The sequence below is a fragment of the Scyliorhinus torazame genome, chromosome 14 (genome assembly GCF_047496885.1).
Source record: "Scyliorhinus torazame isolate Kashiwa2021f chromosome 14, sScyTor2.1, whole genome shotgun sequence".
Lineage (NCBI taxonomy): Eukaryota > Metazoa > Chordata > Chondrichthyes > Carcharhiniformes > Scyliorhinidae > Scyliorhinus > Scyliorhinus torazame.
In genome coordinates, this window is record NC_092720.1 from 211275483 (window position 1) to 211289432 (window position 13950).

Genomic DNA, 13950 nt, shown 5'->3' on the forward strand with positions numbered 1-13950 from the left:
GGAGCCGCAGGGAGACAGAGAGACAGACAGAGTTAGAGCCGCAGACAGACGGAGCCACAGACAGAGTTAGAGCCGCAGGCAGACAGAGAGACAGACAGAGTTAGAGCCGCAGGCAGACAGAGCCACAGACAGAGTTAGAGCCGCAGACAGACGGAGCCACAGACAGAGCTAGAGCCGCAGGCAGACAGAGCCACAGACAGAGCTGTAGCCGCAGGCAGACGGAGAGACAGACAGAGTTAGAGCCGCAGGCAGACAGAGCCACAGACAGAGTTAGAGCCGCAGACAGACGGAGCCACAGACCGAGTTAGAGCCGCAGGCATACAGAGCCACAGACAGAGTTAGAGCCGCACAGAGCGACAGACAGAGTTAGAGCCGCAGGCAGACAGAGCCACAGACAGAGTTAGAGCCGCACGCAGACAGAGCCACAGAAAGAGTTAGAGCCGCAGGCAGACAGAGAGACAGACCGAGTTAGAGCCGCAGGCAGACAGTGCCACAGACAGAGTTAGAGCCGCAGGCAGACAGAGAGACAGACAGAGTTAGAGCCGCAGACAGACAGAGCCACAGACAGAGTTAGAGCCGCAGGCAGACAGAGCCACAGACAGACAGTTAGAGCCGCAGGCAGACAGAGAGACGGACAGAGTTAGAGCCGCAGGCAGACAGAGCCACAGACAGAGTTAGAGCCGCAGGCACACAGAGCCACAGACAGTTAGAGCCGCAGGCAGACAGAGAGACAGACAGAGTTAGAGCCGCAGGCAGAGAGAGCCACACACAGAGTTAGAGCCGCAGACAGACAGAGCCACAGACAGAGTTAGAGCCGCAGGCAGACAGAGAGACAGACAGAGTTAGAGCCGCAGGCAGACAGACCCACAGACAGAGTTAGAGCCGCAGACAGACAGAGCCACAGACAGAGTTAGAGCCGCAGGCAGACAGAGCCACAGACAGAGTTAGAGCCGCAGGCAGACAGACCCACAGACAGAGTTAGAGCCGCAGGCAGACTGAGCCACAGACAGAGTTAGAGCCGCAGGCAGACAGACCCACAGACAGAGTTAGAGCCGCAGACAGACAGAGCCACAGACAGAGTTAGAGCCGCAGGCAGACAGAGAGACGGACAGAGTTAGAGCCGCAGGCAGACAGAGCCACAGACAGAGTTAGAGCCGCAGACAGACAGAGCCACAGACAGAGTTAGAGCCGCAGGCAGACAGAGAGACGGACAGAGTTAGAGCCGCAGGCAGACAGAGCCACAGACAGAGTTAGAGCCGCAGGCAGACAGAGAGACAGACAGAGTTTGAGCCGCAGGCAGACAGAGCCACAGACAGAGTTAGAGCCGCAGGCAGACGGAGCCACAGACAGAGTTAGAGCCGCAGGCAGACAGAGCCACAGACAGAGTTAGAGCCGCAGGCAGACGGAGCCACAGACAGAGTTAGAGCCGCAGGCAGACAGAGAGACAGACAGTTAGAGCCGCAGGCAGACAGAGCCACAGAGAGACAGAGTTAGAGCCGCAGGCAGACAGAGCCACAGACAGAGCTGTAGCCGCAGGCAGACAGAGAGACAGACAGAGTTAGAGCCGCAGGCAGACAGAGCCACAGACAGAGTTAGAGCCGCAGGCAGACAGAGAGACAGATAGAGTTAGAGCCGCAGGCAGACAGAGCCACAGACAGAGTTAGAGCCGCAGGCAGACAGAGCCACAGACAGAGCTAGAGCCGCAGGCAGACAGAGCCACAGACAGAGTTGGAGCCGCAGGCAGACAGAGCCACAGACAGAGTTAGAGCCGCAGGCAGACAGAGCCACAGACAGAGTTAGAGCCGCAGGTAGACAGAGCCACAGACAGAGCTAGAGCCGCAGACAGACAGAGAGACAGACAGAGTTAGAGCCGCAGGCAGACAGAGCCACAGACAGAGTTAGAGCCGCAGGCAGATAGAGAGACAGACAGTTAGAGCCGCAGGCAGACAGAGAGACAGACAGAGTTAGAGCCGCAGGCAGATAGAGAGACAGACAGAGTTAGAGCCGCAGGCAGACGGAGAGACAGACCAAGTTAGAGCCGCAGGCAGACAGAGCCACAGACAGAGTTAGAGCCGCAGGCAGACGGAGCCACAGACAGAGTTAGAGCCGCAGGCAGACAGAGAGACAGACAGTTAGAGCCGCAGGCAGACAGAGCCACAGAGAGACAGAGTTAGAGCCGCAGGCAGAGAGAGCCACAGACAGAGCTGTAGCCGCAGACAGACAGAGCCACCGACAGACAGAGTTAGAGCCGCAGGCAGACAGAGCCACAGACAGAGTTAGAGCCGCAGGCAGACAGAGAGACAGATAGAGTTAGAGCCGCAGGCAGACAGAGCCACAGACAGAGTTAGAGCCGCAGGCAGACAGAGAGACAGACAGAGTTAGAGCCGCAGACAGATTGAGAGACAGACAGAGTTAGAGCCGCAGGCAGATAGAGAGACAGACAGAGTTAGAGCCGCAGGCAGATAGAGAGACAGACAGAGTTAGAGCCGCAAGCAGACAGAGCCACAGACAGAGTTAGAGCCGCAGGCAGATAGAGAGACAGAGCTAGAGCCGCAGGCAGACAGAGAGACAGACAGAGTTAGAGCCGCAGGCAGACAGAGCCACAGACAGAGTTAGAGCCGCAGGCAGACAGAGAGACAGACAGAGTTAGAGCCGCAGGCAGACAGAGCCCAGACAGAGTTAGAGCCGCAGGCAGACAGACAGACAGAGCCACAGAGTTAGAGCCGCAGGCAGACAGAGCCACAGACAGTGTTAGAGCCGCAGGCAGACAGAGCCACAGACAGAGTTAGAGCCGCAGGCAGACAGAGAGACAGACAGAGTTAGAGCCGCAGGCAGACAGAGCCACAGACAGAGTTAGAGCCGCAGGCAGACAGAGCCACAGACAGAGTTAGAGCCGCAGGCAGAGAGAGCCACAGACAGAGCTAGAGCCGCAGGCAGATGGAGAGACAGACAGAGTTAGAGCCGCAGGCAGACAGAGCCACAGACAGAGTTAGAGCCGCAGGCAGACAGAGAGACAGACAGAGTTAGAGCCGCAGGCAGACAGAGCCACAGGCAGAGTTAGAGCCGCAGGCAGACAGAGCCACAGACAGAGTTAAAGCCGCAGGCAGACAGAGAGACAGACAGAGTTAGAGCCGCAGGCAGACGGAGCCACAGACCGAGTTAGAGCCCCAGGCAGACAGAGCCACAGACAGAGTTAGAGCCGCAGGCAGACAGAGCCACAGACAGAGTTAGAGCCGCAGGCAGACAGAGAGACAGACAGAGTTAGAGCCGCAGGCAGACAGAGCCACAGACAGAGTTCGAGCCGCAGGCAGATAGAGAGACAGACAGTTAGAGCCGCAGGCAGACAGAGAGACAGACAGAGTTAGAGCCGCAGGCAGATAGAGAGACAGACAGAGTTAGAGCCGCAGGCAGACGGAGAGACAGACCGAGTTAGAGCCGCAGGCAGACAGAGCCACAGACAGAGTTAGAGCCGCAGGCCGACAGAGCCACAGACAGAGTTAGAGCCGCGGACAGACAGAGCCACAGACAGAGTTAGAGCCGCAGGCAGACAGAGAGACAGACAGAGTTAGAGCCGCAGACAGACGGAGCCACAGACAGAGTTAGAGCCGCAGGCAGACAGAGCCACAGACAGAGTTAGAGCCGCAGGCAGACAGAACCACAGACAGAGTTAGAGCCGCAGGCAGACAGAGAGACAGACAGAGTTAGAGCCGCAGGCAGACAGAGCCACAGACAGAGTTAGAGCCGCAGACAGACGGAGCCACAGACCGAGTTAGAGCCGCAGGCATACAGAGCCACAGACAGAGTTAGAGCCGCACAGAGCGACAGACAGAGTTAGAGCCGCAGGCAGACAGAGCCACAGACAGAGTTAGAGCCGCAGGCATACAGAGCCACAGACAGAGTTAGAGCCGCACAGAGAGACAGACAGAGTTAGAGCCGCAGGCAGACAGAGCCACAGACAGAGTTAAAGCCGCAGGCAGACAGAGCCACAGACAGAGTTAGAGCCGCAGGCAGACAGAGAGACAGACAGAGTTAGAGCCGCAGGCAGACGGAGCCACAGACCGAGTTAGAGCCCCAGGCAGACAGAGCCACAGACAGAGTTAGAGCCGCAGGCAGACAGAGCCACAGACAGAGTTAGAGCCGCAGACAGACAGAGCCACAGACAGAGTTAGAGCCGCAGGCAGACAGAACCACAGACAGAGTTAGAGCCGCAGGCAGACAGAGCCACAGACAGAGTTAGAGCCGCAGGCAGACAGAGAGACAGACAGAGTTAGAGCCGCAGGCAGACAGAGCCACAGACAGAGTTCGAGCCGCAGGCAGATAGAGAGACAGACAGTTAGAGCCGCAGGCAGACAGAGAGACAGACAGAGTTAGAGCCGCAGGCAGATAGAGAGACAGACAGAGTTAGAGCCGCAGGCAGACGGAGAGACAGACCGAGTTAGAGCCGCAGGCAGACAGAGCCACAGACAGAGTTAGAGCCGCAGGCCGACAGAGCCACAGACAGAGTTAGAGCCGCAGACAGACAGAGCCACAGACAGAGTTGGAGCCGCAGGGAGACAGAGAGACAGACAGAGTTAGAGCCGCAGACAGACGGAGCCACAGACAGAGTTAGAGCCGCAGGCAGACAGAGAGACAGACAGAGTTAGAGCCGCAGGCAGACAGAGCCACAGACAGAGTTAGAGCCGCAGACAGACGGAGCCACAGACAGAGCTAGAGCCGCAGGCAGACAGAGCCACAGACAGAGCTGTAGCCGCAGGCAGACGGAGAGACAGACAGAGTTAGAGCCGCAGGCAGACAGAGCCACAGACAGAGTTAGAGCCGCAGACAGACGGAGCCACAGACCGAGTTAGAGCCGCAGGCATACAGAGCCACAGACAGAGTTAGAGCCGCACAGAGCGACAGACAGAGTTAGAGCCGCAGGCAGACAGAGCCACAGACAGAGTTAGAGCCGCAGGCATACAGAGCCACAGACAGAGTTAGAGCCGCAGGCAGACAGAGCCACAGACAGAGTTAGAGCCGCACGCAGACAGAGCCACAGACAGAGTTAGAGCCGCAGGCAGACAGAGAGACAGACCGAGTTAGAGCCGCAGGCAGACAGTGCCACAGACAGAGTTAGAGCCGCAGGCAGACAGAGAGACAGACAGAGTTAGAGCCGCAGACAGACAGAGCCACAGACAGAGTTAGAGCCGCAGGCAGACAGAGCCACAGACAGACAGTTAGAGCCGCAGGCAGACAGAGAGACGGACAGAGTTAGAGCCGCAGGCAGACAGAGCCACAGACAGAGTTAGAGCCGCAGGCACACAGAGCCACAGACAGTTAGAGCCGCAGGCAGACAGAGAGACAGACAGAGTTAGAGCCGCAGACAGACAGAGCCACAGACAGAGTTAGAGCCGCAGGCAGACAGAGAGACAGACAGAGTTAGAGCCGCAGGCAGACAGACCCACAGACAGAGTTAGAGCCGCAGACAGACAGAGCCACAGACAGAGTTAGAGCCGCAGGCAGACAGAGCCACAGACAGAGTTAGAGCCGCAGGCAGACAGACCCACAGACAGAGTTAGAGCCGCAGGCAGACTGAGCCACAGACAGAGTTAGAGCCGCAGGCAGACAGACCCACAGACAGAGTTAGAGCCGCAGACAGACAGAGCCACAGACAGAGTTAGAGCCGCAGGCAGACAGAGAGACGGACAGAGTTAGAGCCGCAGGCAGACAGAGCCACAGACAGAGTTAGAGCCGCAGACAGACAGAGCCACAGACAGAGTTAGAGCCGCAGGCAGACAGAGAGACGGACAGAGTTAGAGCCGCAGGCAGACAGAGCCACAGACAGAGTTAGAGCCGCAGGCAGACAGAGAGACAGACAGAGTTTGAGCCGCAGGCAGACAGAGCCACAGACAGAGTTAGAGCCGCAGGCAGACGGAGCCACAGACAGAGTTAGAGCCGCAGGCAGACAGAGCCACAGACAGAGTTAGAGCCGCAGGCAGACGGAGCCACAGACAGAGTTAGAGCCGCAGGCAGACAGAGAGACAGACAGTTAGAGCCGCAGGCAGACAGAGCCACAGAGAGACAGAGTTAGAGCCGCAGGCAGACAGAGCCACAGACAGAGCTGTAGCCGCAGGCAGACAGAGAGACAGACAGAGTTAGAGCCGCAGGCAGACAGAGCCACAGACAGAGTTAGAGCCGCAGGCAGACAGAGAGACAGATAGAGTTAGAGCCGCAGGCAGACAGAGCCACAGACAGAGTTAGAGCCGCAGGCAGACAGAGCCACAGACAGAGCTAGAGCCGCAGGCAGACAGAGCCACAGACAGAGTTGGAGCCGCAGGCAGACAGAGCCACAGACAGAGTTAGAGCCGCAGGCAGACAGAGCCACAGACAGAGTTAGAGCCGCAGGCAGACAGAGCCACAGACAGAGCTAGAGCCGCAGACAGACAGAGAGACAGACAGAGTTAGAGCCGCAGGCAGACAGAGCCACAGACAGAGTTAGAGCCGCAGGCAGATAGAGAGACAGACAGTTAGAGCCGCAGGCAGACAGAGAGACAGACAGAGTTAGAGCCGCAGGCAGATAGAGAGACAGACAGAGTTAGAGCCGCAGGCAGACGGAGAGACAGACCAAGTTAGAGCCGCAGGCAGACAGAGCCACAGACAGAGTTAGAGCCGCAGGCAGACGGAGAGACAGACCGAGTTAGAGCCGCAGGCAGACAGAGCCACAGACCGAGTTAGAGCCGCAGACAGACTGAGCCACAGACAGAGTTAGAGCTGCAGGCAGACTGAGCCACAGACAGAGTTAGAGCCGCAGGCAGACAGAGCCACAGACAGAGTTAGAGCCGCAGGCAGACAGAGCCACAGACAGAGTTCGAGCCGCAGGCAGACAGAGCCACAGACAGAGTTAGAGCCGCAGGCAGACAGAGCCACAGACACAGTTAGAGCCGCAGGCAGACGGAGAGACAGACCGAGTTAGAGCCGCAGGCAGACAGAGCCACAGAGTTAGAGCCGCAGGCAGACAGAGTCACAGACAGAGTTAGAGCCGCAGGCAGACAGAGCCACAGACAGAGTTAAAGCCGCAGGCAGACAGAGCCACAGACAGAGTTAGAGCCGCAGGCAGACAGAGCCACAGACAGAGCTAGAGCCGCAGACAGACAGAGCCACAGACAAACACACAGTTAGAGCCGCAGGCAGACAGAGCCACAGACAGAGTTAGAGCCGCAGGCAGACAGAGCCACAGACAGAGCTAGAGCCGCAGGCAGGCAGAGAGACAGACAGAGTTAGAGCCGCAGGCAGACAGAGCCACAGACAGAGTTAGAGCCGTAGGCAGATAGAGAGACAGACAGTTAGAGCCGCAGGCAGACAGAGAGACAGACAGAGTTAGAGCCGCAGGCAGATAGAGAGACAGACAGAGTTAGAGCCGCAGGCAGACAGAGAGACAGACCGAGTTAGAGCCGCAGGCAGATAGAGAGACAGACAGAGTTAGAGCCGCAGGCAGACAGAGAGACAGACCGAGTTAGAGCCGCAGGCAGACAGAGCCACAGACAGAGTTAGAGCCGCAGGCAGACAGAGCCACAGACAGAGTTAGAGCCGCAGGCAGACAGAGCCACAGACAAAGTTAGAGCCGCAGGCAGACAGAGCCACAGACAGAGTTAGAGCCGCAGACAGACGGAGCCACAGACAGAGTTAGAGCCGCAGGCAGACAGAGCCACAGACAGAGTTAGAGCCGCAGGCAGACAGAGCCACAGACAGAGTTAGAGCCGCAGGCAGACAGAGAGACGGACAGAGTTAGAGCCGCAGGCAGACAGAGCCACAGACAGAGCTAGAGCCGCAGGCAGACAGAGCCACAGACAGAGTTAGAGCCGCAGGCAGACAGAGCCACAGACAGAGTTAGAGCCGCAGGCAGACAGAGAGACAGACAGAGTTTGAGCCGCAGGCAGACAGAGCCACAGACAGAGTTAGAGCCGCAGGCAGACGGAGCCACAGACAGAGTTAGAGCCGCAGGCAGACAGAGCCACAGAGAGACAGAGTTAGAGCCGCAGGCAGACAGAGAGACAGACAGTTAGAGCCGCAGGCAGACAGAGCCACAGAGAGACAGAGTTAGAGCCGCAGGCAGACAGAGCCACAGACAGAGCTGTAGCCGCAGACAGACAGAGCCACAGACAGACAGAGTTAGAGCCGCAGGCAGACAGAGCCACAGACAGAGTTAGAGCCGCAGGCAGACAGAGAGACAGATAGAGTTAGAGCCGCAGGCAGACAGAGCCACAGACAGAGTTAGAGCCGCAGGCAGACAGAGCCACAGACAGAGCTAGAGCCGCAGGCAGACAGAGCCACAGACAGAGTTAGAGCCGCAGGCAGACAGAGCCACAGACAGAGTTAGAGCCGCAGGCCGACAGAGAGACAGACAGAGTTAGAGCCGCAGGCAGACAGAGCCACAGACAGAGTTAGAGCCGCAGACAGACAGAGAGACAGACAGAGTTAGAGCCGCAGGCAGATAGAGAGACAGACAGAGTTAGAGCCGCAGGCAGATAGAGAGACAGACAGAGTTAGAGCCGCAGGCAGACAGAGCCACAGACAGAGTTAGAGCCGCAGGCAGATAGAGAGACAGAGCTAGAGCCGCAGGCAGACAGAGAGACAGACCGAGTTAGAGCCGCAGGCAGATAGAGAGACAGACAGAGTTAGAGCCGCAGGCAGACAGAGCCACAGACAGAGTTAGAGCCGCAGGCAGATAGAGAGACAGACAGTTAGAGCCGCAGGCAGACAGAGAGACAGACAGAGTTAGAGCCGCAGGCAGATAGAGAGACAGACAGAGTTAGAGCCGCAGGCAGACAGAGAGACAGACAGAGTTAGAGCCGCAGGCAGATAGAGAGACAGACAGAGCTAGAGCCGCAGGCAGATAGAGAGACAGACAGTTAGAGCCGCAGGCAGACAGAGAGACAGACAGAGTTAGAGCCGCAGGCAGACAGAGCCACAGAGTTAGAGCCGCAGGCAGACGGAGAGACAGACCGAGTTAGAGCCGCAGGCAGACAGAGCCACAGACCGAGTTAGTGCCGCAGGCAGACAGAGCCACAGACAGAGTTAGAGCCGCAGACAGACTGAGCCACAGACAGAGTTAGAGCCGCAGGCAGACAGAGCCACAGACAGAGTTAGAGCCGCAGGCAGACAGAGCCACAGACAGAGTTAGAGCCGCAGGCAGACAGAGCCACAGACAGAGTTAGAGCCGCAGGCAGACAGAGAGACAGACAGAGTTTGAGCCGCAGGCAGACAGAGCCACAGACAGAGTTAGAGCCGCAGGCAGACGGAGCCACAGACAGAGTTAGAGCCGCAGGCAGACAGAGCCACAGAGAGACAGAGTTAGAGCCGCAGGCAGACAGAGAGACAGACAGTTAGAGCCGCAGGCAGACAGAGCCACAGAGAGACAGAGTTAGAGCCGCAGGCAGACAGAGCCACAGACAGAGCTGTAGCCGCAGACAGACAGAGCCACAGACAGACAGAGTTAGAGCCGCAGGCAGACAGAGCCACAGACGGAGTTAGAGCCGCAGGCAGACAGAGAGACAGATAGAGTTAGAGCCGCAGGCAGACAGAGCCACAGACAGAGTTAGAGCCGCAGGCAGACAGAGCCACAGACAGAGCTAGAGCCGCAGGCAGACAGAGCCACAGACAGAGTTAGAGCCGCAGGCAGACAGAGCCACAGACAGAGTTAGAGCCGCAGGCCGACAGAGAGACAGACAGAGTTAGAGCCGCAGGCAGACAGAGCCACAGACAGAGTTAGAGCCGCAGACAGACAGAGAGACAGACAGAGTTAGAGCCGCAGGCAGATAGAGAGACAGACAGAGTTAGAGCCGCAGGCAGATAGAGAGACAGACAGAGTTAGAGCCGCAGGCAGACAGAGCCACAGACAGAGTTAGAGCCGCAGGCAGATAGAGAGACAGAGCTAGAGCCGCAGGCAGACAGAGAGACAGACCGAGTTAGAGCCGCAGGCAGATAGAGAGACAGACAGAGTTAGAGCCGCAGGCAGACAGAGCCACAGACAGAGTTAGAGCCGCAGGCAGATAGAGAGACAGACAGTTAGAGCCGCAGGCAGACAGAGAGACAGACAGAGTTAGAGCCGCAGGCAGATAGAGAGACAGACAGAGTTAGAGCCGCAGGCAGACAGAGAGACAGACAGAGTTAGAGCCGCAGGCAGACAGACCCACAGACAGAGTTAGAGCCGCAGGCAGACTGAGCCACAGACAGAGTTAGAGCCGCAGGCAGACAGACCCACAGACAGAGTTAGAGCCGCAGACAGACAGAGCCACAGACAGAGTTAGAGCCGCAGGCAGACAGAGAGACGGACAGAGTTAGAGCCGCAGGCAGACAGAGCCACAGACAGAGTTAGAGCCGCAGACAGACAGAGCCACAGACAGAGTTAGAGCCGCAGGCAGACAGAGAGACGGACAGAGTTAGAGCCGCAGGCAGACAGAGCCACAGACAGAGTTAGAGCCGCAGGCAGACAGAGAGACAGACAGAGTTTGAGCCGCAGGCAGACAGAGCCACAGACAGAGTTAGAGCCGCAGGCAGACGGAGCCACAGACAGAGTTAGAGCCGCAGGCAGACAGAGCCACAGACAGAGTTAGAGCCGCAGGCAGACGGAGCCACAGACAGAGTTAGAGCCGCAGGCAGACAGAGAGACAGACAGTTAGAGCCGCAGGCAGACAGAGCCACAGAGAGACAGAGTTAGAGCCGCAGGCAGACAGAGCCACAGACAGAGCTGTAGCCGCAGGCAGACAGAGAGACAGACAGAGTTAGAGCCGCAGGCAGACAGAGCCACAGACAGAGTTAGAGCCGCAGGCAGACAGAGAGACAGATAGAGTTAGAGCCGCAGGCAGACAGAGCCACAGACAGAGTTAGAGCCGCAGGCAGACAGAGCCACAGACAGAGCTAGAGCCGCAGGCAGACAGAGCCACAGACAGAGTTGGAGCCGCAGGCAGACAGAGCCACAGACAGAGTTAGAGCCGCAGGCAGACAGAGCCACAGACAGAGTTAGAGCCGCAGGCAGACAGAGCCACAGACAGAGCTAGAGCCGCAGACAGACAGAGAGACAGACAGAGTTAGAGCCGCAGGCAGACAGAGCCACAGACAGAGTTAGAGCCGCAGGCAGATAGAGAGACAGACAGTTAGAGCCGCAGGCAGACAGAGAGACAGACAGAGTTAGAGCCGCAGGCAGATAGAGAGACAGACAGAGTTAGAGCCGCAGGCAGACGGAGAGACAGACCAAGTTAGAGCCGCAGGCAGACAGAGCCACAGACAGAGTTAGAGCCGCAGGCAGACGGAGAGACAGACCGAGTTAGAGCCGCAGGCAGACAGAGCCACAGACCGAGTTAGAGCCGCAGACAGACTGAGCCACAGACAGAGTTAGAGCTGCAGGCAGACTGAGCCACAGACAGAGTTAGAGCCGCAGGCAGACAGAGCCACAGACAGAGTTAGAGCCGCAGGCAGACAGAGCCACAGACAGAGTTCGAGCCGCAGGCAGACAGAGCCACAGACAGAGTTAGAGCCGCAGGCAGACAGAGCCACAGACAGAGTTAGAGCCGCAGGCAGACGGAGAGACAGACCGAGTTAGAGCCGCAGGCAGACAGAGCCACAGAGTTAGAGCCGCAGGCAGACAGAGTCACAGACAGAGTTAGAGCCGCAGGCAGACAGAGCCACAGACAGAGTTAAAGCCGCAGGCAGACAGAGCCACAGACAGAGTTAGAGCCGCAGGCAGACAGAGCCACAGACAGAGCTAGAGCCGCAGACAGACAGAGCCACAGACAAACACACAGTTAGAGCCGCAGGCAGACAGAGCCACAGACAGAGTTAGAGCCGCAGGCAGACAGAGCCACAGACAGAGCTAGAGCCGCAGGCAGGCAGAGAGACAGACAGAGTTAGAGCCGCAGGCAGACAGAGCCACAGACAGAGTTAGAGCCGTAGGCAGATAGAGAGACAGACAGTTAGAGCCGCAGGCAGACAGAGAGACAGACAGAGTTAGAGCCGCAGGCAGATAGAGAGACAGACAGAGTTAGAGCCGCAGGCAGACAGAGAGACAGACCGAGTTAGAGCCGCAGGCAGATAGAGAGACAGACAGAGTTAGAGCCGCAGGCAGACAGAGAGACAGACCGAGTTAGAGCCGCAGGCAGACAGAGCCACAGACAGAGTTAGAGCCGCAGGCAGACAGAGCCACAGACAGAGTTAGAGCCGCAGGCAGACAGAGCCACAGACAAAGTTAGAGCCGCAGGCAGACAGAGCCACAGACAGAGTTAGAGCCGCAGACAGACGGAGCCACAGACAGAGTTAGAGCCGCAGGCAGACAGAGCCACAGACAGAGTTAGAGCCGCAGGCAGACAGAGCCACAGACAGAGTTAGAGCCGCAGGCAGACAGAGAGACGGACAGAGTTAGAGCCGCAGGCAGACAGAGCCACAGACAGAGCTAGAGCCGCAGGCAGACAGAGCCACAGACAGAGTTAGAGCCGCAGGCAGACAGAGCCACAGACAGAGTTAGAGCCGCAGGCAGACAGAGAGACAGACAGAGTTTGAGCCGCAGGCAGACAGAGCCACAGACAGAGTTAGAGCCGCAGGCAGACGGAGCCACAGACAGAGTTAGAGCCGCAGGCAGACAGAGCCACAGAGAGACAGAGTTAGAGCCGCAGGCAGACAGAGAGACAGACAGTTAGAGCCGCAGGCAGACAGAGCCACAGAGAGACAGAGTTAGAGCCGCAGGCAGACAGAGCCACAGACAGAGCTGTAGCCGCAGACAGACAGAGCCACAGACAGACAGAGTTAGAGCCGCAGGCAGACAGAGCCACAGACAGAGTTAGAGCCGCAGGCAGACAGAGAGACAGATAGAGTTAGAGCCGCAGGCAGACAGAGCCACAGACAGAGTTAGAGCCGCAGGCAGACAGAGCCACAGACAGAGCTAGAGCCGCAGGCAGACAGAGCCACAGACAGAGTTAGAGCCGCAGGCAGACAGAGCCACAGACAGAGTTAGAGCCGCAGGCCGACAGAGAGACAGACAGAGTTAGAGCCGCAGGCAGACAGAGCCACAGACAGAGTTAGAGCCGCAGACAGACAGAGAGACAGACAGAGTTAGAGCCGCAGGCAGATAGAGAGACAGACAGAGTTAGAGCCGCAGGCAGATAGAGAGACAGACAGAGTTAGAGCCGCAGGCAGACAGAGCCACAGACAGAGTTAGAGCCGCAGGCAGATAGAGAGACAGAGCTAGAGCCGCAGGCAGACAGAGAGACAGACCGAGTTAGAGCCGCAGGCAGATAGAGAGACAGACAGAGTTAGAGCCGCAGGCAGACAGAGCCACAGACAGAGTTAGAGCCGCAGGCAGATAGAGAGACAGACAGTTAGAGCCGCAGGCAGACAGAGAGACAGACAGAGTTAGAGCCGCAGGCAGATAGAGAGACAGACAGAGTTAGAGCCGCAGGCAGACAGAGAGACAGACAGAGTTAGAGCCGCAGGCAGATAGAGAGACAGACAGAGCTAGAGCCGCAGGCAGATAGAGAGACAGACAGTTAGAGCCGCAGGCAGACAGAGAGACAGACAGAGTTAGAGCCGCAGGCAGACAGAGCCACAGAGTTAGAGCCGCAGGCAGACGGAGAGACAGACCGAGTTAGAGCCGCAGGCAGACAGAGCCACAGACCGAGTTAGTGCCGCAGGCAGACAGAGCCACAGACAGAGTTAGAGCCGCAGACAGACTGAGCCACAGACAGAGTTAGAGCCGCAGGCAGACAGAGCCACAGACAGAGTTAGAGCCGCAGGCAGACAGAGCCACAGACAGAGTTAGAGCCGCAGGCAGACAGAGCCACAGACAGAGTTAGAGCCGCAGGCAGACAGAGAGACAGACAGAGTTTGAGCCGCAGGCAGACAGAGCCACAGACAGAGTTAGAGCCGCAGGCAGACGGAGCCACAGACAGAGTTAGAGCCGCAGGCAGACAGAGCCACAGAGAGACA

At 57.8% G+C, this 13950-nt stretch overlaps 1 protein-coding gene across 1 annotated transcript in view; it reads left to right on the forward strand.

The window, feature by feature from the left end:
• Nucleotides 1-13950, forward strand: part of LOC140390449 (butyrophilin subfamily 1 member A1-like) — a 273313-nt gene that overhangs the window by 233636 nt on the left and 25727 nt on the right. The gene's annotated exons all lie outside the window — the stretch shown is intronic.